The following is a 21,661-nucleotide window of genomic DNA, read 5'->3' as shown; positions in this document are numbered from 1 at the left end:
TCATTTCTTTCTTTTTTTTAAACAAAATTCTTTCAAAACTGACACTTCCTGGCAGAAAGTTTTGAGTTCAACAAATTGGCATTTTCTGATAGAAAAAACATTCCATCGGAAAATTCTTGACCAACTCTGCTGCCAATAGTATAGCAGACACTTTTTGTAGACAGAAGTAGTTTTGTGTAGGTTGGGATAGTAGATAAGAGCATTGGGTCTCAATATTTTCCATACTGTGACCTCCTTTTTCAAACATGGACCTAATGGGATCCTCTCCCATATTATCTGTATATGACGGGGGCGGGCAAACTTTTTGTCCTGAGGGCCATATCGGGTTTTGGAAATTATATGGAGGGCCGGTTAGGGGAGGCTATGCCTCCCCAAACAGCCAGGTGTGGTCTGGCCCCCACCCCCTACCCCCCTGCTTCTCGCCCCCTGACGGCCCCCTCCCCAGGACTACTGCCACATTCAACCCCCCTGGTCCCTAACAGCCCCCCACGGGACCCCTGCCCCATCCACCCCCCCGCTCCTTTTCCCCTGACCACCTCTGGAACCCCGCCCCTGACTGCCCCCGCCAGCCCATCCAACCCTCCTCTACTTCCTGACTGCCCCCAGGACCCATGCCCCCATTCAACCCCCCCTGTTCCCCGCCCTCGGACCGTCCCGACCCCTATCCACACGCCCACCCCCTGACCACGACCCCGAACTCCCCTGCCCTCTATCCAACCCCTCTCCCACTCCCCCCCCTTACCGTGCTGCCTGGAGCACCGGCGGCTGGCGGCGCTAGAGCTGCGCTGCCCAGAGCACCAGGACAGGTGCCCGGGTGGAGCCATCCACGCCACCGCGCAGCACAGAGCACCAGGTCAGGCCTGGCTCTGCAGTTGTGCTACCCAGGAACTCGCAGCCCCGCCACCCAGAGCCTTGCGCTGGCGATGGGGCGAGCGGAGGCTGTGGGGGAGGGGGAACAGCGGCGGAGGGACGGGGGGTCGAGGCTCAGGGGCCAGGAGCTCAGGGGTCGGGCAGAAGGGTCCCATGGGCCGGAAGTGGCCCCCGGGCCGTAGTTTGCCCACCTCTGATATATGGGAAGGACAATGACCCCTTGATACTTGCCCAGGAGCTCCAGTGGGAGAACCCGTGGGTGAGAATGAAGTGAGAGAGTAATTAGCAAGTTGGTGAACACATTAACCCATCGCTTCTGGAGCATTTGGCTCAACTGCAAAGAGGACACACTTGAAATGACTTTGGTGGTTCCCAGAGCCTCTCACCTCTAAGTCACTGATTCCAGTTCAAAGCAGCTTGGTAGACACTGGAAGCCTTTACCTTCTGAAGCCTGCTCAATGACATATGCTGAACTGAGATTGTGAGTCAGTTCCCTGAACACAGGAGTGAACATTTGAGCAAAACATGGTTTTATTTTTAAGAGCAAATGTCTTTTTTTGACAAGATGTCCATCTTTTGCCAAAAATTGGGGTTTTCCTCAAAAAACTGAAAACCGATATCAGCATTCAGTGACCAAAACCCAATTGTTTTCAGTTGCTGACTTGAATTCCGAGCTGGTTTTCATTGCTGTTAGCCCTGAAGTGCCAGCAGTGAATTGAGAGAGGAGTGACCCAGAGTCCAATCCTTCCTTTGTAGATCGAGAGACTGGTTTAGTAGGCACCAATCACCAGTGTTACCGACTCTCGTGATTTTATGATTACCGGAGAATCTCAACTTTCTTTATTTTAAGAAAAACATTTCCCCAGCCCTTGTGGTTGCAGAGAAAAACCTGAAAATGTGACCCAAGTACATTCATCCATGTGGGCCTTAATGATACTGCGAGGTCTGACCCTCAGCAGATCAGAAGTGACTACAGGGCTCTGGAAGTAAGAGTGAAGGAGTTGGGGGTGTAAGTGGTGTTCTCTTCAGTCCTTCCAGTCAAGGGTAGGGGTCTTGGCAGAGACAGATGTATCCTAGAGGTGAATACCTGGCTGTGAGGATGGTATCACCAAGAGGTTTCAGCTTCCTTGGCCATGGGATGCTGTTCTGGGAAGAAGGACTGCTGAGCAGAAACGGGGTCCACCTATGGAGGAACGGAGAAGAGCATATTGGGATACAGATTGGCTAACCTAGTGAGGAGGGCTTTTAGCTAGGTTCAATGGGGGCAAGTGACAAAAGCCCACAGGTAGGTCAAAAACATGGAGACCTGGGAGAAGGGTCGGAATCTGGGCAGGAGCATGGGCTGTTATAGCAGGGATAAAGGAGACACAAGACAGAACTGGAGGAGGGGATTAAATCAGTATCTTATATGTCTCTATACTAATGTGAGAAGTATGGGGATTAAGCAGGAAGAAATTGAAATGCTAATAAATAAACACAACTATGACATAGTTGGCATCACGAAGACTTGGTGGGATAATATGTATGACTGGAATATTGGCATAGAAGGATACAGCTTGCTCAGGAAGGACAGGCAGGGAAAAAAGGGAGGAGGAGTTGCCTTATATATTAAAAATGTATATAGTTGAACTAAGGTTGAGATGGAAATAGGAGGCAGACTTATTGAAAGTTTTTGGGTAAAGAGAAAAGGGTGATGTCATGGTAGGGGTCTACTACGGACCACCAAACCAGGAAGAAGATGTGGATGAGACTTTTTAAACAACTGACAAAATCATCCAAAGCACAGGACTTGGTGGTGATAGGGGACTTCAACTACAGCTTTTACAGATCCAGACTAACACAGCTACCCCTCTGATATTCAACTACCCAGACATCTGTTGGGAAAATAACACAGCAGGGCACAGATTATCCAGCAAGTTCTTGGAATGTATTGGAGACTTTTTTTATTTCAGAAGGGGGAGAAAGCTATTCTAGATCTGATTTTGACAATTAGGGAGGAACTAGTTGAGAGTTTTGAAAGTAGAAGGCAGCTTTGGTGAAAGTGATCATGAAATGGTCGAGTTCATGATTCTAAGGCATAGTAGGAGGAAAAACAGCACACTAAAGATAATGGATTTCAAGAAGGCAGTTTTTAGCATACTCAGGGAGCTGGTAGGTAAGATCCCATGGGAAGCAAGTCAAAGAGGAAAAACAGTTCAAGACAGTTGGCAATTTTTCAAAGAGACATTGTTAAGGGCACAAGAGCAAACTAGCCTACTGCATAGGAAAGATAGGAAGTATGGCAAGAGACCACCTTGGCTTGCCCAGAAGATCTTCAATGATCTGAGTCTCAAAAAAAGAGTCCTAAAAAAGTGGAAACTAGGTCAAATTACAAAGGATGAATATAAACAAATAGCACAAGTAGGTAGGGACAAAATTTGAAAGACCAAGGCACAAAACAAAAGCAAACTAGCTAGAGACATAAAGGATAACATTCTACAAATGTATTAGAAGCAAGAGGAAGAACAAGAACAGAATGTTACTCAATGCGGGGTGGGGTGACAGTAACAGAAAATGTGGAAATATCAGAAGTGCTAAATGACTTTTTTGTTTCAGTTTTCACCTAAAAGGTTAGTAGTAATTGGACGTCTAACATAGTGAATGCCAGAAAAAAATGAGGTAGGATCAGAGGCTAAAATAGGGAAAGAACAAGTTAAAAATTACTTAGACAAGTTAGATGTCACCGGGGCCTGATGAAATACACCCTAGAATACTCAAGGAGCTGACTGAGGAGATATCTGAGCCATTAGCAATTATCTTCAAAAAGTCATGGAAGAGGCGAGAGATTCTGGAGGACTGGAAAAGGGCAAATATTGTGCCCATCTATAAAAAAAGGGGAATAAGGACAACCTGTGGAATTACAGAGCAGACGGCTTGCAACTAGAGCTTATGGAGATATATACCTATCTCATAGAACTGGAAGGGACCTTAAAAGGTCATGGAGTCCAGCCCCCTGCCTTAACTAGGAGAAGCAAGTACTGATTTTGCCCAGATCTCTAAGTGGCCCCCTCAAATATTGAATTCACAATGCTGGATTTAGCAGGCCAATGCTCAAACCACTGAGCTGTCTTTCCCCCTGGTACTTAACTTCAGTACCCAGAAAGATAATGGAGCAAATAATTAAGCAATCAATTTGCAAACACCTAGAAGATAATAAGGTGATAAGTAACAGTCAGCATGGATTTGTCAAGAACAAATCTTGTCAAACCAACCTGATAGCTTTCTTTGATAGGGTAACAAGCCTCGTGGATAGGGGGGAAGGGTAGACGTTGTATATCTGCACAGGCAGAAATTGTGGAAAAACAACATCGCTTGCCTCATAACCTAAGTTGTGCAGAACGCAGTGCCATCCACAGCCTCAAAAACCACCCTGACATTATAATCAAAGAGGCTGATAAAGGAGGTGCTGTTGTCATCATGAACAGGTCTGACTACCAAAAGGAGGCCGCCAGACAACTCTCCAATACCAAATTCTACAGGCCACTTCCCTCAGATCCCACTGAGGAATACACTAAGAAACTGCACCATCTACTCAGGACACTCCCTACACTAACACCGGAACAAATCAACAAACCCTTAGAGCCCCGACCAGGGTTATTCTATCTACTACCCAAGATCCACAAACCCGGAAATCCTGGATGCCCCATCATCTCGGGCACTGGCACTCTCACTGAAGGACTGTCTGGATATGTGGACTCTCTACTCAGACCCTATGCCACCAGCACTCCCAGCTATCTCCGTGACACCACTGATTTCCTGAGGAAACTACAATGCATTGGTGACCTTCCAGAAAACACTCTCCTAGCCACCATGGATGTAGAGGCTCTCTACACAAACATCCCACACACAGATGGAATACAAGCTGTCAGGAACAGTATCCCTGATGATGCCACAGCACAACTGGTTGCTGAGCTCTGTGCCTTTATCCTCGCACACAACTATTTCAAATTTGATGATAATATATATCTCCAGATCAGTGGCACCGCTATGGGCACCCGCATGGCCCCACAATATGTCAACATTTTTATGGCTGACCTGGAACAACGCTTCCTCAGCTCTCGTCCACTCACGTCCCTTCTCTACCTACGCTACATTGATGACATCTTCATCATCTGGACCCATGGGAAGGAGACTCTGGAAAAATTCCACCATGATTTCAACAGCTTCCACCCCACTATCAACCTCAGCCTGGACTAATCTACACGGGAGGTCCACTTCCTAGACACCACGGTGCAAATAAGTGATGGCCACATTAACACCACCCTATACCGAAAACCTACCGACCGCTATGCCTACCTTCATGCCTCCAGCTTCCATCCCGGGCACACCACACGATCCATTGTCTACAGCCAAGCACTGAGTACAACCGCATCTGCTCTAATCCCTCAGACAGAGACCAACACCTAGAAAATCTCCACCAAGCATTCTCAAAACTACAATACCTGCACGAGGAAATAAGGAAACAGATCAACAGAGCCAAATGTGTACCCAGAAGCCTCCTACTGCAAGACAAGCCCAGGAAAGAAACCAACAGGACTCCACTGGCCATCACATACAGTCCCCAGCTCAAACCCCTCCAACGCATCATCAGGGATCTACAACCCATCCTGGACAATGATCCCACACTTTCACAGGCCTTGGGTGGCAGGCCAGTCCTCGCCCACAGACAACCTGCCAACCTGAAGCATATCCTCACCAGTAACTGCACACTGCACCATAGTAACTCTAACTCAGGAACCAATCCCTGCAACAAACCTCGATGCCAACTCTGCCCACATGTCTACACCAGTGACACCATCACAGGACCTAACCAGATCAGCCACACCATCACTGGTTCATTCACCTGCATGTCCACCAATGTAATATATGCCATCATATGCCAGCAATGCCCCTCTGCTATGTACATCGGCCAAACTGGACAGTCTCTACGGAAAAGGACAAATGGACACAAATCAGATATTAGGAATGGCAATATACAAAAACCTGTAGGAGAACACTTCAACCTCCCTGGCCACACAATAGCAGATCTTAAGGTGGCCATCCTGCAGCAAAAAAACTTCAGGACCAGACTTCAAAGAGTTCATCTGCAAATTTGACACCATCAGCTCAGGATTAAACAAAGACTGTGAATGGGTAGCCAACTACAAAACCAGTTTCTCCTCCCTTGGTTTTCACACCTCAACTGCTAGAAGAGGGCCTCATCCTCCCTGATTGAATTAACCTTGTTATCTCTAGCCTGCTTCTTGCTTGCATATATATACCTGCCCCTGGAAATTTCCACTACATGCATCCGACGAAGTGGGTATTCACCCACGAAAGCTCATGCTCCAAAACGTCTGTTAGTCTATAAGGTGCCACAGGACTCTTTGCTGCTTTTACAGATCCAGACTAACACGGCTACCCCTCTGATATGTGATATATCTTGACTTTAGTAAGGCTTTTGCTACTGTCTCACATGACTTTCACATAAACCACCTAGGAAAATACAACCTTGATGGAGCTACTAAAAGGTGGGTGCATAACTGGTTGGAAAACAGTTCCTAGAGAGTAGTTATCAGTGGTTCACAGTCAAGCTGGAAGGGCACATCGACTTGGGTCACACAGGGATCAGTTCTGGATTCTTCATCTGGATTCAATATCTTCATCAATGATTTAGATAATGGCATAGAGAGTACACTTATAAAGTTTGTGGACGATATCAAGATGGGAGGGGTTGCAAGTGATTTGGAGGATAGATTTAAAATTCAAAATCATCTGGACAAATTGGAGAAATGGTTTGAAATAAATAGGATGAAATTCAGTAAGGATAAATGCGAAGTACTTCATTTAGGAAGGAACAATCAGTTGCACACATACAAAATGGTAAATGCTTAGGAAGGAGTACTGCGGAAAGAGATCTGGGGGTCATAGTGGATCAGACGCTAAATATGAGTCAACAGTGTAACATTGTTGCAAAAAAACCAAACGATTCTGGGATGTATTAGTAGGATTGTTGTAAGCAAGACACACGGAAGTAATTCTTCCGCTCTACTCCATGTTGATTAGGCCTCAACTGGAGTATTGTGTCCATTTCTGGCTGCCACATTTCGGGAACGTTGTGGACAAATTGGAGAAAGTTAAGAGAACAAAAAATGATTAAAGGTCTACTAAAATGACCTATAAGGGCAAATTAAAAAAAAATGGGTCTACAGAAGAGAAGACTAAGAGGCAACATAACAGTTTTCAAGTCCATAAAAAGTTTTTACAAGGAGGAGGGTGAAAAATTGTTCTCCTTAACCTCTGATGATAGGACAAGAAGCCATGGGGTTAAATTGCAGCAAGGGCAGTTTAGGTTGGACATTAGGAAAAACTTCCTAATGGTCAGGGTGGTTAAACACTGGAATAAATTGCCTAGGGAGGCTGTGGAATCTCCATCACTGAATATTTTTAAGAGCAGGTTAGACAAACACCTGTCAGGTCAGGGATGGTCTAGATAATACTCAGTCTTTCCATGAGTGCAGGGGACTGGACTAGATGACCTCTTGAAGTCCCTTCCAGTTCTATGATTCTATGATTCTTATGGCTCACGAACAAGAGGCAAATAAAAAGACCCCAATATTTATTATTATTATTTTAAAAATCTCATAGTTTTTAAACTAATCTCAGGATTTTTGGGGCCCGACTCATGATTTTTGAACATTTAGGGTTGACAATACTGTAATATTTACACTTGTGCTATCCCACTGAAGGCCAGGAGGGTCAGGTGAGGATATAATTTAAAGGCCTTTGGAGATATCAGTGAGAACATTCTATGGTTTGTAGAATCTTTATTACTGGTGATGACGCACAGGAGGGAAATAGCTCAGCTGGATTCTCAAGTCTCGTTGAGCTCGCTCGGCCAACAGTTAGAAAAAAATCTATTCACATGAAAGTTCAAGTTCATTTGCTGGAGTCACTGAGTATGCTTGGCACCATGGAATGCCATCTGCAAAGTCATTTTCCAGTGTAGGGCTGCACTTTAAATGGCACTCCACTTCACAATATAGATTCAGTGAATTCTGCATTAGGTGGGGTAGACCTCAGTGTTATATCCTATAATTAGAACAGTTCCACAGTGCAATACAGATTAAGTCTACTCTATTCCTGACATTTTATAACGAATAAGGATTGTATTCTAAATACAGTAAAAGCTTTGTTCTCTGGCATGTTGGGGAAATGGGGGGTGGCAGTAAGTCAAAAATTCCAGTAAACTAAGAGGAAGGGAGTTTGAGTGTGGGAGGGAGCTCAGGGCTGGGGGATGGGGCACAGGAGGGGTTTCGGGGTGCCGGATCCAGGCAGTGCTCACCTTGGGTGGCTTCCTTAAGTGGTGATTTGTCCCTGCTGCTCCTAGGTGGAGGTGCAGCTAGCCGGCTCTGCGCAATGCCTCTGTCCGCAGGCGCCACCCCTGCAGCTCCCATTGGCCGTGGTTCCCAGCCAATGGGAGCTGCAGAGCCAGCGCTTGGAGCGAGCACAGCGCATGGAGCCTCTGTGGCCATTCCTCCACCTAGGAGCAGCAGGGACATGTCGCCGCATCTGGGGAGCCGTGCGGAGCCAGGTAAGGAGCCTGCCTGCCCCGTGCCAACTGGACTATAAACCACACTTTCAATGAAGATCAGAAATGCGGGTTTATAGAGCTTTCCAGCTGGTAAAGTGGTGGATAACACAGCTTTTATTGTAGTTGCATTGCTTGAGCCACACTTAACTATCCCTTAGTGCCATCTAAAAGCCTCTCGCATCATTCAACACTAAGCCTGAGTTCTAGCTCAGCCAGAAGTTACTGGGCTCGAGGCTGGTTCACAATAGTCCCTTTTGGAATTATGAATCTGTGACTTACTTTGATATTTTTATTGCCAGTATCTTTTCATAGATTCATAGAATTTAAGATCAGAAGAGACCATTGTGATAATCTAGCTTGGCCTCCTGCATAACACAGCCCAGAGTATTCCACCAAGTGATTCCCCACCAGGGTTGAGGGGTGACTTGATCACAGTCTATAAGTAACTATATGGGGAACAAATATTTAAGAATGGGCTGTTCAGTCTAGCAGAGAAAGGTCTAGCATGATCCAGTGTCTGGAAGCTGAAGCTAGACAAATTCAGACTGGAAATAAGATGTACATTTTTAACTGTGAGAACAATTAACCAGTGGAACAATTTACCAAGGGTTGTGGTGGCGTCTCCATCACTGACAACTTGTAAATCAAGATTGGATGTTTTCCCAAAAGAGCTGCTTTAGAATTTTTTTCAGGGAAGTTCTCTGGCCTGTGTTATCCAGGAGGTCAGACTAGATGATCACAATGATCCCTTCTGGCCTTGGAATGTATGAATCAAGCTCAATAACTTCTGGCTGAGATACAGGATCTCTTTGAGAAAGAGAATCTAACTTTTCCCCCTGCAAACCTGATCTTATTCAGAAGGCACTTACCAGTTGTTGTTGTTTATTTATATTGTAGTTCGTAGGAGGCCCAACCATGGATCGAGACCCCATTGGCCTAGGTGCTGTGCTAACACAGAACAAAAAGACAGTTTTTGCCCCCAAGAGCTTACAGTCTAAGTATACAACAAGAGAAAACAGATGGATACGGACAGACCGCCAGGGCTGCACAAGGAAACAGTGACAGTGTAGGTCAGCATAGATCAGCGGTGGTCTCAGCACACCAGCAGACTAACCCCTGTGGAATTTTTTGTATGGAACATGGCAAAGGAGAGTTTTAAGGAGGGATTTGAAGGAGGACAATAAGTTAGTTTTGTGGGTGTTTATGGGGAGTTTCGACGGGCAGCATGGGATGATAATGATAGCATCTTCAGGGATTCCTCAGTCTACTTCCTCACTATCGTAAGACTTCCTTGCATGGTACCCGACTTACTAGGAGTCCAGTCCTGCTCCCACTAGGAGTCCAGTGCTGCTCCCGTTGACACCTATGGGTTGTTTGTCATCAACAGGAGAGAGACCTTGGGATCTCTTACTGCACGTCTTCCTCAGCTGGTAGTCACAAAACATGGCATTCTTGAAAACTAACACTCTGGTTTCTCTGCACTCAGTGAGCACTTGCCTTATGGCGCTGAATTCAAGTAGTTCATGGTCACAGGTTCTAAGTTTCTGTTTATTTTCATATGCTCGGTTAGGAAATCAATCCAAGATGGCTTTCCCCCTGACTGGAGGTGTGGCTGGATGCCTATGTCTTTCTATTACAGTCATATTCTAGGTACGTTTGGAAACATCTTGATGCACATTTAAGCTTGAGCTACACAATGTGACTCTGAGGCTTTTAGCTGAGGCACTAGAGGCTTGTGGTTTTGGATCAGGAGGTCTCAGGTTCGTTCACTGATGATGATGACATATATCTAGCTGCCTTTACTATCCAAAAGACAATTGGTGAATTAAAACCCTCTTGTAGCTTCGTTTACCTTGAGAATTAGTCCAAGTATTTTCCATCCTCTCTCTCCTCCTGTCCTTGCAGGTTGTAGCAGATGCTTTCACTTGTTTCTTCATTTTTTCACTCCTTGTTTCCTTACCCAAAGAATTTCTCCACTGGATCCAAATGAAACTGCAGGAGCAATTTTAGGCAGACAGAATGGAATTACCCAAATAGGCATTTAGCCAGGATACGGAGATAATGCCCTTTATTCTTGCAAAAAGTGCCCTGGGATAGTTTCACAAGTGCCCAGGGCCTCCCCTTCAGATCTCAATTGAAAAACTGCATCTCCTTCACCACAGCTCCATAGCGCCACACTGTGACACTGCTTGAACACTGACTCCTTGGCCTTCTCTCCACCCAGGTTTGTCTTAATACTTCCTGATGGAGCCGATTCAATAGTTTTATACCATTTTTTTTTCTTTGAAAAATAGTGTTTTGTGAAAAATTCTCAACACGATAGAAATGGTCTCGTTGAGGAAAATGTTCCAGGGCATTTTTAATCATTGAGAATTGACATCATAAAAGATAGGTTTCATGTCTCAAAAAACCTGGCTTTCAGTCAACAAAACTTTTTGAAAACACAATTCAAAAGTTGGTTAAAAAGGAGTGAGGGAGAATTGTCAAAAGATAGAAAATGGATCCATTTTGAGCCCTGCGAAGTGGAAATGATTTCAGTGTTCTTTGCACAATAGTGCTCCCGTCTTTCAACCACCTTTCCCCATTGCACCAGCACCGAGGCTCCTCTATTAGTGAGGACTGTAGTGTGGACAATGCACCAGCTCTTCTTGGTTGTTTCTACCTCCGAGGGCTTGCTCTGAGCAGGGTTAGATCCAGCCTTATGGCTCTTGAGTTGCTTGAGTGTGACTGTGTTCAGAGGAAAATGTATATTTGATTATGACTTGAAAATGTCCTCGTTCTTTAAGGTGAAGTGTTTGAATCAGGTGCTACAGGCATGGCCTCCCCAGGTGCTTTTCTCTGCCATCCCTGCAGCCTTGAAGGGTGAGCCAGGAGCTCTCTAAACAGCTGCTGTCTCTTCCAAAGACTCAGGCTGGTTGTTGCTGTAGTTCATCCCTCGAGTTCGAAGATGACCATGATGTCGCGAGTTGGTTTGGTTTCTGTAAACGCATGAGTGGCTGATCAGGTCAATTTGACCTTTGAACTGTCTGTGGCACACTGAACAAGAGCTGTTGCTCTAGGTTACTGGATTAACAGCGGCCATGCTGCTGATACTGGATTTATGCTGCTGGTGCTTCTGCTCTGCCTCAACAGTTCTCCTCCACTCACAGATGGTAGCTCCAGTATGGATGAAACTTGACAAGGTAGAACAATAATGAGCAAGATCTTCCCAAAACTCTGGGTCAATGTTGAAACACCTCAAGGATAACTTGAGGGAGCCTTTGAAACATTTCTTCTGGCCTCCCTGAGAGCACTTTAGCTCACCACATCAGATCTTCTTTGCCAGTCACTCATCTGCCATTCTGGTGACATGGCCTGCACATCTCACCTGTGATTTCATCAATGGAATATGGATACTTGGAATGCCTGTCCGAATGAGAACCTCAGTATCTGGAACCTTGTTTCACCATCTTTTCCTCATCAGTTTCCTCAGACAGACTATGGGAAAGTGATTCAGCTTCGTAACATGGTGTCTGTACACTGTCCAGGTTTTGCATGCATACATAACAGTTGGCAACACACTGGCTTTGTAGACCTGCCATTTTGTTTGTTGACTAATGCCTCTGCGCTCCCATGCATTTGCACACAGTCTGCCAAAGGCCACGCTTGCTTTGGTTTTATCATCGATGCGAACTGCACGTGACAGTGTATTGCAAAGGTTGGTGAACTTGTCCACTGCCTGGAGGGCTCGGCCATTCACTGTGATAGCAGGGTCTACGCAAGGCTTTCCTGGTGCAGGCTGGTACATCACGTCCATCTTCTGCAGCTTCCCTGCTGGCTGCCTGCTGCATCGTAGGGGAAGGAGGCGAGTAGCAGCCTGCTTCCCTGCTGGGCTGCGGGAGTTCCAGTGAGAGCCGGATGGAAACTCAACTGATCCTAGAGGACCAGTTAAAGCATTGAGTGTGGCCCCTTCACCTTTTTGGAAATGATCGATTCAGCCGGGAAGGGTTGGAAGCCAGGGCCTCCATGGAGGTAAGGAAGTGTCTGCTCTATGGTAGACCCCCACACTGTTGCCGTGGTACAGCAACAGCTGGAAACTATAGGAAAAAGCTCAGTGCTGACATAGCTATAGGAAAAAGTGATATCTATTGAATTACCACCATCACCACTTCCTGGAAGATCAGGGGTTGTGCTTCTCAGGGGGAGGGTGTATCTCCCAGCCAAGTGTTGACTCAGCCAGTCCCTGTTTTACCTGATGAGATTTAACAAGATCACAGTGCAAAGTAGCATTATTATCATTATTTATATTACAGAAGCACCTAGGGCCCTATTGTCATGGATGCTGCAGACAGTCGCTACCCCAGAGAGCTTAGAAGCTACACAGACCAGACAGGCAAAAGGAAGAAGGGAAAACAGACAGAGAGGTGAAGTGATTTGCCCAAGTTCACACAGCAGGTCAGTGGCAGAGCTGGGAGTAAAAGCCAGGTCATTTAAGTCACTGTGTAGCACCCTCCCACTGGGCCACATTGCCTGCTGGTAGAGAGAACATCAAATTCCTCATCAATACTGAAATGCACCCAAGTTCACCTAAAATTAATAACAAATGGGGGGAGGGGAAGGGAGATCTTCTTGTAATTACTGTGTGACACGTGCAACATATCCCCCATAAAGCACATTCTCAGAAATCGTCTCAGACGTGCCTATGAGCTATGCTTGATGTATTCATGGGCCTGCAGCTATCTTGGCTATCTTACCTTGAAGCTTGGCAGTCTTACAGCGGGAGCATTAGCAAAGCTGTGCGAAAGCTAAAATTCATCTCTGGGAGGAACCGTGGAATAAGAACAGAGATGCTGCCGAGCCGGGGCCGCGTACCCCACATCTTGTTGCTACTGATGTTAATCTGCTAAACTTCAGATTCGCACTGAGCTGGGACTCAGAAATTCGGAGACCAGGTCTACAGACTCCAGCGTCACCTTGGGCAGGTCGCTTTCTCTTTGTGCCTTGGTGCTCCAGCTGTAAAAGGGGACAAGACAACTTTTTTTCCTACCACCCTTCCTCTGTCTTGTCTGTTTAGACCATAAGCTTTTGGGGACTGTCCCTTCAGGCACGTAATGTTGCCTAGCGTCTAGGGCTGTTGCCTAGGCCTGTGGAGAGCTGGGTTCAATTCTCAGAACTTTTGTGACTTTTCTGGGTGACGTCGGGCAAGTCACTTCCCCTCCCTGTGCCTCAGTGTCCCCATTTGTGAAATGGGGTTAAGGACACTGACCTCCATTGTAAAGTGCTTTGAGATCTACGCAGGAAAAGTACTGTACAACAGGTAAGTGTTATTAGGATGTGTACACTGCCTAATATAATGAGGCCCTGAACTTGGTTGGGGCCTCTAAGCGTTAGGATGATCCAATAGTAAAGTGGGGATTTTGTCAGGATATGCCTTCATATAGAATCTTTTTCTGCATGGGGGAATTACATCTGCATCATGTGGAAAGTTAAAGGAATCAGGGGAAAACTGCCTCCGTGAATTTCCATCCCTTTCTTGCTGTGGTTTGAGATAAACATTAAGTCATAACAGTGTAAAACCAGGGGAAGTTAGCCGAGGCAAAGGGAATGGATGGATGGCAATCATATTACTGCTGTCTCTTCCACCCACATTCTTGGTATTCTTTTATGGAAGAGTCCTTAATTCTCAACCTCATTTTGCATTCATCCTCTGCTTAATGCGTAAGATGGTTAGACCATTAGGTAAGGATGATGTTGTTATTTAAGTTATGTCTTGGACGTCCCAGCACCTGGAAACTATTCTCCTTTGTGGTTTTCTGACTGACTTCAGAGAGTCAGAATTATGGCTGGGCCATCCGCTCAGAAAAACCTAAACCAGTCCCCAGCAAACCTTATAGCCTGGAGGATCGTAGTGAAGGTCTAAAAATGTCACCCTCACTTCATCAATATGTGCCATTTCCTGCCAGAAACCAGACTGGTGAGTCATGTGTGATATACATTTTGTACTTTCTTCTTCGTATCAGACTGCACCATATGGCACTAAAACCATCATTTAATGTGGAATTATGACGCTAATGGAATGTGGAGAATGAGGTCTTGCTTTCCCATTGGTCACCATACCAGTCTTTATGCGCAAGGGAAAGACCAAGCTTGTAAACAGAGCTCTGTGTCCATAGAAACATACAGATTAACTTTTCAATTTAATCGCAGTAAAATAATTGGCTTTTTTTCTATACATTTTAAAAAACTAATTTCCACAGCTCACAAGAGTAATGATGATCTACAGGTCAGGCATTTCTTGCCAGTGAAGGACTAGTTGGGTTTGGTTTTGTCTCCATCCAGACATTAACTGCCCACTAAAAGCCTAACCTGGAGTGAAATTCTGGGTCCACTGAAGTCACTGGGAGTTTTGTCATTCATGTCAATGGGACCTGGAGTTCATTATTCCTTAGAGGCCTGATCCTCAGAGGCACTGAGCTCCTCTACCCTCCTATGGTTCTGGATCTGCTTTCATAATCTATCTCCAGGCCTTTTCTATTCTCAGTTGCGGTCCCTACAGGTTCTAACCATTCCCCCTGTACACCCCTTTCCTTGGGTGGATATCATCCAGTCACCCAGCTGCAACACCTCTCAGGTCTACCTCACCAGTCCCAGCCTGTTTCCATACTCTATCCACTCCCACATCTCAGCATGACCCTCAGGCATCTCCTCCTGGATGTCTTGCCCCCAGTTTAAACTTAACATGGCCGAAAGCGAACTCTTGATCTTTCCTCCCCACTCCCCTATTGTCCGTCACTGTTGCTGGCAGCGCAAAGCTCCTCGTCATTCATGCCTTCAAACTGAGTGTCATCTTTGACTCCCCGCATTCCACATGTCCAGGCAGTGTCCAAACCCTGTTGCTTCTTCCTCCATTACCTTTCTTACCTTTAATTTCTGTCTCTACATATGAATTCTTGTCTAAACCTCTATCATCTCATCTGGTCAGTTCTTGTCTAACATCTCATCTCTCATCCAAGCCTTGTTGTCTCATAGCTTGATTACTGAAAGCTTCTGCTCCCTGACTTTTCCAACATCCACAATATCCTATTCCCCTTCCCCTCTTTAGTCCATACACAACATAGCTGCCAAGATCACCTTCCTTACCCATCACTCTGAATATGTCACTACCCGCTTTGAGGGCCTGATACAACATCCACTGATGCCAATGGGATTGTTACCATTGACTGCTGTGAGCTTTGTTTCAATCAGGCTCTGAGGGGCTGGCTCCTTATTTTCTGCTCCATCAAGTTTCAAGTTTCTTATCACAGTCTTTAAGGCTCTTCCAAACTCTTCCTCTTCCTGCATATCTGCTTTGCTCCTCCATTTTCTCCACAAATTCCTTCCACAAAGATCTCCCTGCTTCCTTCCATGCTGGCCATGAGCACGGAACTGAACTAATCTGTCAGGCCTCTGTTCTCTTCCACTTCAAGTTATTCCTCAAGATCCACTCCGTCCGTGATGCCTGCAAGAAATGAATGACCTAAGCATTGGCAATGCCATGGGACGGGTGGAGAGATGATTCACTGAGTTACTGAGCGGTTACAAAAATAAATCAAGGCCCAAAGGCCCTGATCCAAAGTCCACTCAAGACTCCCAGGATTTCCATTGATTTCAGTGAGCTTTGGATCAGACCTGTAGTTTAGAGCCATCAGGTTGTGCATGCAGACAACTTATTAACCAATGTCATTACTGGAACTTACGATCATTACTCTCATACTCCTTTATTTACCACTATTAATTATTGGTAGTAATCAGGGTCCTGTTGTGTGCTAGGTGCCGTAGAAACACATAACGAGAGATGGTCCTTGCCCCATACTAAATAGAGAAGACCCACAAAGACTCAGAGATACCCTCCAAAGTAGGACATATGCATTCTTTGGGACAAGGACCATGTCTTCCTTCCTGTGTGTTTGTGCAGTGTCCAGTGTCATGAGGCCTTGATCCTGATTGGAGCCGTTGGCTGCTACTGCAGTACACATAATTAATAATATGCTCATCTCAAGGCATAACATATGCAGAAAACCAAACTAATGTAAGTGACCAGTTAAGGACCTGATCCAAAGTTAATAGAAAGACTTTAATAGTGTTCAGATCAGGCTGTAAAGTTTCATGTTGAGGTCACTTGTGGTAACAAGTAAATACAAAATCACATGTCAGGGGGAAGTGACAGCAGTGGTCCAAAACCCCTCTGCTGCTTTGAAAGACAGGGCTGTTATTCTCAGAATGGTTCCTGCCTGGAGATCACACTGCATATGATACGTTGTCACGACACAGCAAACAAGAAAGGATTTGAGTAGTTGAATGGCAGTAGGGGGGCATGGCGGGGGGCATCCAGAAGTTTTAAATATTTTGGAATCTGTAATTATTTTTGCTTGGGCTTCATTTTTAGCTAGGCTTAACTATTCCCTCCACAATGCTTTTTCATAAAGGGATCAAGCCCATTGTTTATAAAGTTTGCTAATAAGAGCCCTTGGTCATGCTGTCACAGCAGAGTGATTCAATTACAAGGCTGGACAATAAAAGCTCAATAAAGAAACTCAAATCCTTACTAAATTCTTTTTTTTTTAATTATTATTATTATTAAAAAAAAAAAGGCTAATGCTGCCAGATTGGGAATTTACGTTGCACAGAAGAATGATATGATCTCTCTGAGTAGCACGGTGCAAATTAAAAGAGGTTTAGCATTAAGTGTTCATGGCACAAAAGCAATTTTAAGGACCTGCAATCAGCTTAGGTTGGCTAAGCCTAAATACGGACAAATCATGTAATGGGCAATATCCCTGGCAGTACCATGCAGAGCCCTGACAGATGTGTTCTCTAAGGTTTAGAGCCAGGACACAGAACAACCCAATGTGTTTGGTTGGAGGTGGCACTTTTTGGGCCACCTAGTGTTCTGATATCTGCCTCACACGGTCTGTTTTTCATTCAGAGATTTTTTTTTAAGGCCAGAAGGGACTGTTATGATAATCTAGTCTGAAATCTGCTATAACACAGGCCAGAGAATTTCACCAAGAGGTTTCTGCATCAGGCCCGTAACTTCTGGTTGAGCTAGAGCAGGGGTGGGCAAACTGCAGCCCGGGGACCACATCCGGCCCTCCAGATGTTTTAATCCAGCCCTTGAGCTCCAGCTGGGGAGTGGGGTCAGGGGCTTGCCCCACTCCACATGGCTCCTAGAAGCAGTGGCATGTCCCCCCTTCAGCTCCTACATGTAGGGGCAGCTAAGGGGCTCTGCACACTGCCCCCATAGCTCCTATTGGCCAGGAACCGTGGCCCATGGGAGCTTCAGGGGCGGAGCCTGAAGACAGGGCGGCATGCAGAGCTGCCTGACTGCACCTCCCCGCAGAAGCTGGAGGGGGGGACATGCCACTGCTTCCTGGAGCTGCTTGAGGTAAGCACTACCCAGACCCTGCACCCCTGACCCACTCCTACACCCCAACCCTCTGCCCCAGCCCTGATCCCCCTCCATCCCTCCCTCCCTCCGAACTCCTCGGTCCCAGCCCAGAGCACCCTCCTGTCCCCCAACGCATCATCGCTATCCCCAGTCGGAGCCCTCACTCCACACCACATCCCAACCCCCAATACTGTGAGCATTCATGACCTGCCATACAATTTCTATACCCAGATGTGGCCCTCGGGCCAAAAAGTTTGCCCACCCCTGAGCTGGAGTATCTCTATATGAAAGACAACCAGTCTCAATGTAAAGATTTCAAGTGATGGAGAATCCTCCACATCCCTAGATAAGTTGTCCCAATGGTTAATACCCTACAATTAAAATGTTGAGGCTTATTTCTAGCCGGAATGTGTCAGTTTCCAGACATCAGGGTCTTGCTATGCTTCTGTCTGCTAGATTAAAGAGCACTCTCCTATCAGAAATCTTCATCCCATGTAGGTGCTTATAGACCATGATCGGGTCACCTGTTAACCCATCCCTTTGTTAAGCGAATTAGATAGAGTTCCTTTAGTCTCTCTCAGGGAGATTTTATGGACCTCAGATGATTCGTGTAGCTCTTTTTTGAACCCTTTCCTGTTTATTATCGTCCTGTTTTGTCCCATTCACATGCCTCTGGGTTGTTAAAGTCACAGTGGCAAAACACTGACAGGAATCAAATATGTCTGGGAAAAGATCTCCAAAGAGCAATGTGGAGATTGATTTTATTAATGGATTTAGTCATGATGAAGGCCAACTCCTGTAAGAAATGGGCCAGGCTCCAGAAAGTAGCTTTAGCTGGGGAACAGCAGGGACCACTCAATGGGGAACACACGGCGAGGTGGAGCTGTGAAGGTAGTGGAGGCTGGTAATCACTCAGAATAGCCAGCATCATGGCCCCAGTGCATCAGCCATGGCACATCCAGTTTACGGGAGGGTGAACTAGTTCATGTCAAATAAGATCTGTTCTGAGCATGGAAGTCAGCCTTAATGGAGCAAGTTTGTTCAGCTTTTGGTCCCCTCGTTGTTCTTATTCATGCATCTATACATATTGCAGCAGGCAAAAGGTTGCTCATGTGGATATTTTCAGCCCCTCCTCCCCTCCCCCAGAATGAAAACATTCCCGAGATGTCACGAGAAGGCCCCGTTTTCATGAGATGTTTAGCCGCCCTTTGGAAATGTGGATAATCTAAGTACTGCGACCGCCACCATACACTCAGCATTTGCCATGGCACAGTGATGTGGCCGCTTCTAATACAGGAAGGCATCACAGTTATAGATAGCATCAGGGGCAGCGAATGCTGAGTTCTTAATATCACCTGCTATATATGAATCCACTTTTTTTGGGTGCTGATCAGAATAGTACCTTGGAACCATGCATCCCTTCACTGGGCATTAATGTTATAATACTGTTAACTCTATGGCAGTGGTTCTCAACCCGCAGCCCATGGGCTGCATGCGGCCCACTTAGCACACAGCTTTGGCCCAGCTGTATGCTAAAGGAGTTTTGAGTTTGGGGGCTTTACAATGCTGTTAGCCTTGCTGGGAAATGAAGGACCAAGAGAACTGCATTAAACACGCCTGAGGTGAGAGGTCACCTGGACAAACAGCAGAGGCAGGCACAGTTGGAAACGGGAGCCTGGACAGGGCTTAATGGAGAGGAAGAGCAGTTTCTGTCTTTTGCTAGGAGTGCCCTGCTCGTGCGAAGACCTGTGAGAGGCTCCATATGCCACTGATCTTTCCGAATGCTTAGCATGGCCATGAGCCTCGTTTGAGGTAGTCAGCTGAGCGGAGACAAGTTGTGCTGAAGCCCCAGAGAGCAGCAACTTAGCTGAAGGACTGAGGTGTGGACCCCTGCCCCCGAAGAGCACCCCTTTACATCAGAGCCCAATGCTTCAGGTGTCTTTGTCACCAGGGCCTCATGCAGGCCGGCTGCCTCTGGGTGTAATTCAGCCCTCTGGCTGAGAAGGATCTACCTCAGAGCCCTTCTGGGGGAACAAAAGCTCAAATTAACATCCCAAAGCCTCTCAACAGTCAGCCCTTCCTCAGGGCTCTGTCTTCAACCTCCTACTCTAGAGTCTTTTTTCCCTGTTAGTCCCTCAGGCTGCCTGCCAGAAGCATCTGCTCTCCTGTGGACCTTTGGTTCCTCTTTTCAGAGTGAACTTTCTCCCCTTTCATGAGGCCCAGATGTCAGTTATCACCTGTAGCTTCCCAGTCCCACCCCTCTGACTGAGAAACAATGAATTAGGTGCATCTATTGCACCTGTGGTATCATTAATAGACTATTAACCCTCCCCCATACCTTTTCCAGGCCGTGATGGGGTTTCACCCTATTACAATCCTTCTTCCCAGCAATCAAAGCTGAAATCACTTCTACTGCCCAGACAACACACTTCCCTTCGGTGCTGGAGACAGGCCTGCCTGAGTTCTTGGATTCTGCCAACTCTGGACAAGGAAACTGTGACTGGGGAGCAGGGAAGGGGTTACAATGCATCTGACACTCTCAGTCATAAGAGGAGGACTGAGGTGAAGATTACTGCCAAGACAGCCTGGGGGCTGGGAGTCTTACTGAAGAGATTTATTAATTGTGGCTGTTTCCAAGTTTATTGGGTCACCTTTTCCCCCATCTCCAGTAAAGTTCTCTTTGTTTTAAACCCCGAGACTCAGTGCTTGTGAAAATGCTGCTTATTCAGGGCATCTAGGGGAGGTAATTTAGTTTCCCATGTTTCTGTGGGGGGGCACAAGTGAGTAATATTTAATTTTTTTGAAGGACCCTTAGACATTGAACCTAACTCATTTTTTGTTGTTGACACCAGGCAGAAGGGTTACATTATTATTTATTATTGTTATTGTAGTCCCTAGAGGCCCAACCAAGATCAGGCTCTATTGTGCTAGGTGCTGTACGCACAATGAGCAACAGTCCCTTCCCTGGAAAGCTTCCAGTCTAAACAGACAAGAGAGACAAAGGATTGCCGAAAAGATGTGGCATTATCCCCATTTTACAGGTGAGAAACTGAGGATTAGGCCTTTGTTTACTTGGGAAAGCTGCATCTGTTGAACTTAAGTAGGTTTTTAAACTAATTTGGTTAAACCAGTTTTAACTGGGGTGTGGACACTCTTATGGTGGTTTAAAAGTGGCTTATTTTGATTGAGTTTAAACTGGTTGCTAGTCAACTTGAGCTAAACCAAAAGAAAAAAGGCACTCAAACAGAAACATTGTTTCCTCCTTTCCTAAGTTGATCCTAAAGTGTGTACAAACACATAATATGGTCCCTGTTGCAAAGAACTGAAATACTGCTACTAATAATTAACAAAGACTAATGTGGAGTAACCTATTTCACTATTGAGTAGCCGATCACCTCTTTCCTTGTTGAATAATCTTCTCATGTGATATGCTTGTTCCTAAGCACACAACCACTGTGTAGGTGAGGAAGGGTGGTGAAGTGATTAGGGTGCTCACCTCGGCAATGGAAGACCTGGCTTCACTTCCTAGCTCTACCACAGACTTTTTGTGTGACCCTGGGCAAGTCACTCAGTCTCTTTGTACCTCAGTTCTCCTTGTGTAAAATGGGTCAATTGTACTTTCTCACTTTACAGGGGTGTGATGGAGAGAAATACATTAAAAATTGAAGTGCTCAATATGATATAAGCACCTAGATAGATGTGCCTGGTTGCCCTCTATTGGATGGGATCGGTGCTGCTCAATTTTGTAGTCTGATGTCCTATATTGCTGGTGA

At 45.9% G+C, this 21,661-nt stretch overlaps 1 long non-coding RNA gene across 2 annotated transcripts in view; it reads right to left on the bottom strand.

Moving 5' to 3' along the window:
* Window positions 1-1,531: 1,531 nt before the first annotated feature.
* Window positions 1,532-21,661, bottom strand: part of LOC120398647 — a 33,425-nt gene continuing 13,295 nt past the window's right edge. Inside the window, exons 2-4 of one of the 2 annotated variants that reach the window (XR_005594600.1) lie at window positions 15,676-15,959; window positions 13,216-13,474; window positions 1,532-2,053 (exon numbers count right to left, since the gene is read on the bottom strand). This is a non-coding gene — a long non-coding RNA (uncharacterized LOC120398647). The remainder of the gene's footprint in view (window positions 2,054-13,215; window positions 13,475-15,675; window positions 15,960-21,661) is intronic. The other variant, XR_005594599.1, reaches the window with a different exon arrangement.

Source organism: Mauremys reevesii, linkage group 2, assembly GCF_016161935.1.
Source record: "Mauremys reevesii isolate NIE-2019 linkage group 2, ASM1616193v1, whole genome shotgun sequence".
Lineage (NCBI taxonomy): Eukaryota > Metazoa > Chordata > Testudines > Geoemydidae > Mauremys > Mauremys reevesii.
This window is presented reverse-complemented; position numbering and strand designations above follow the sequence as displayed.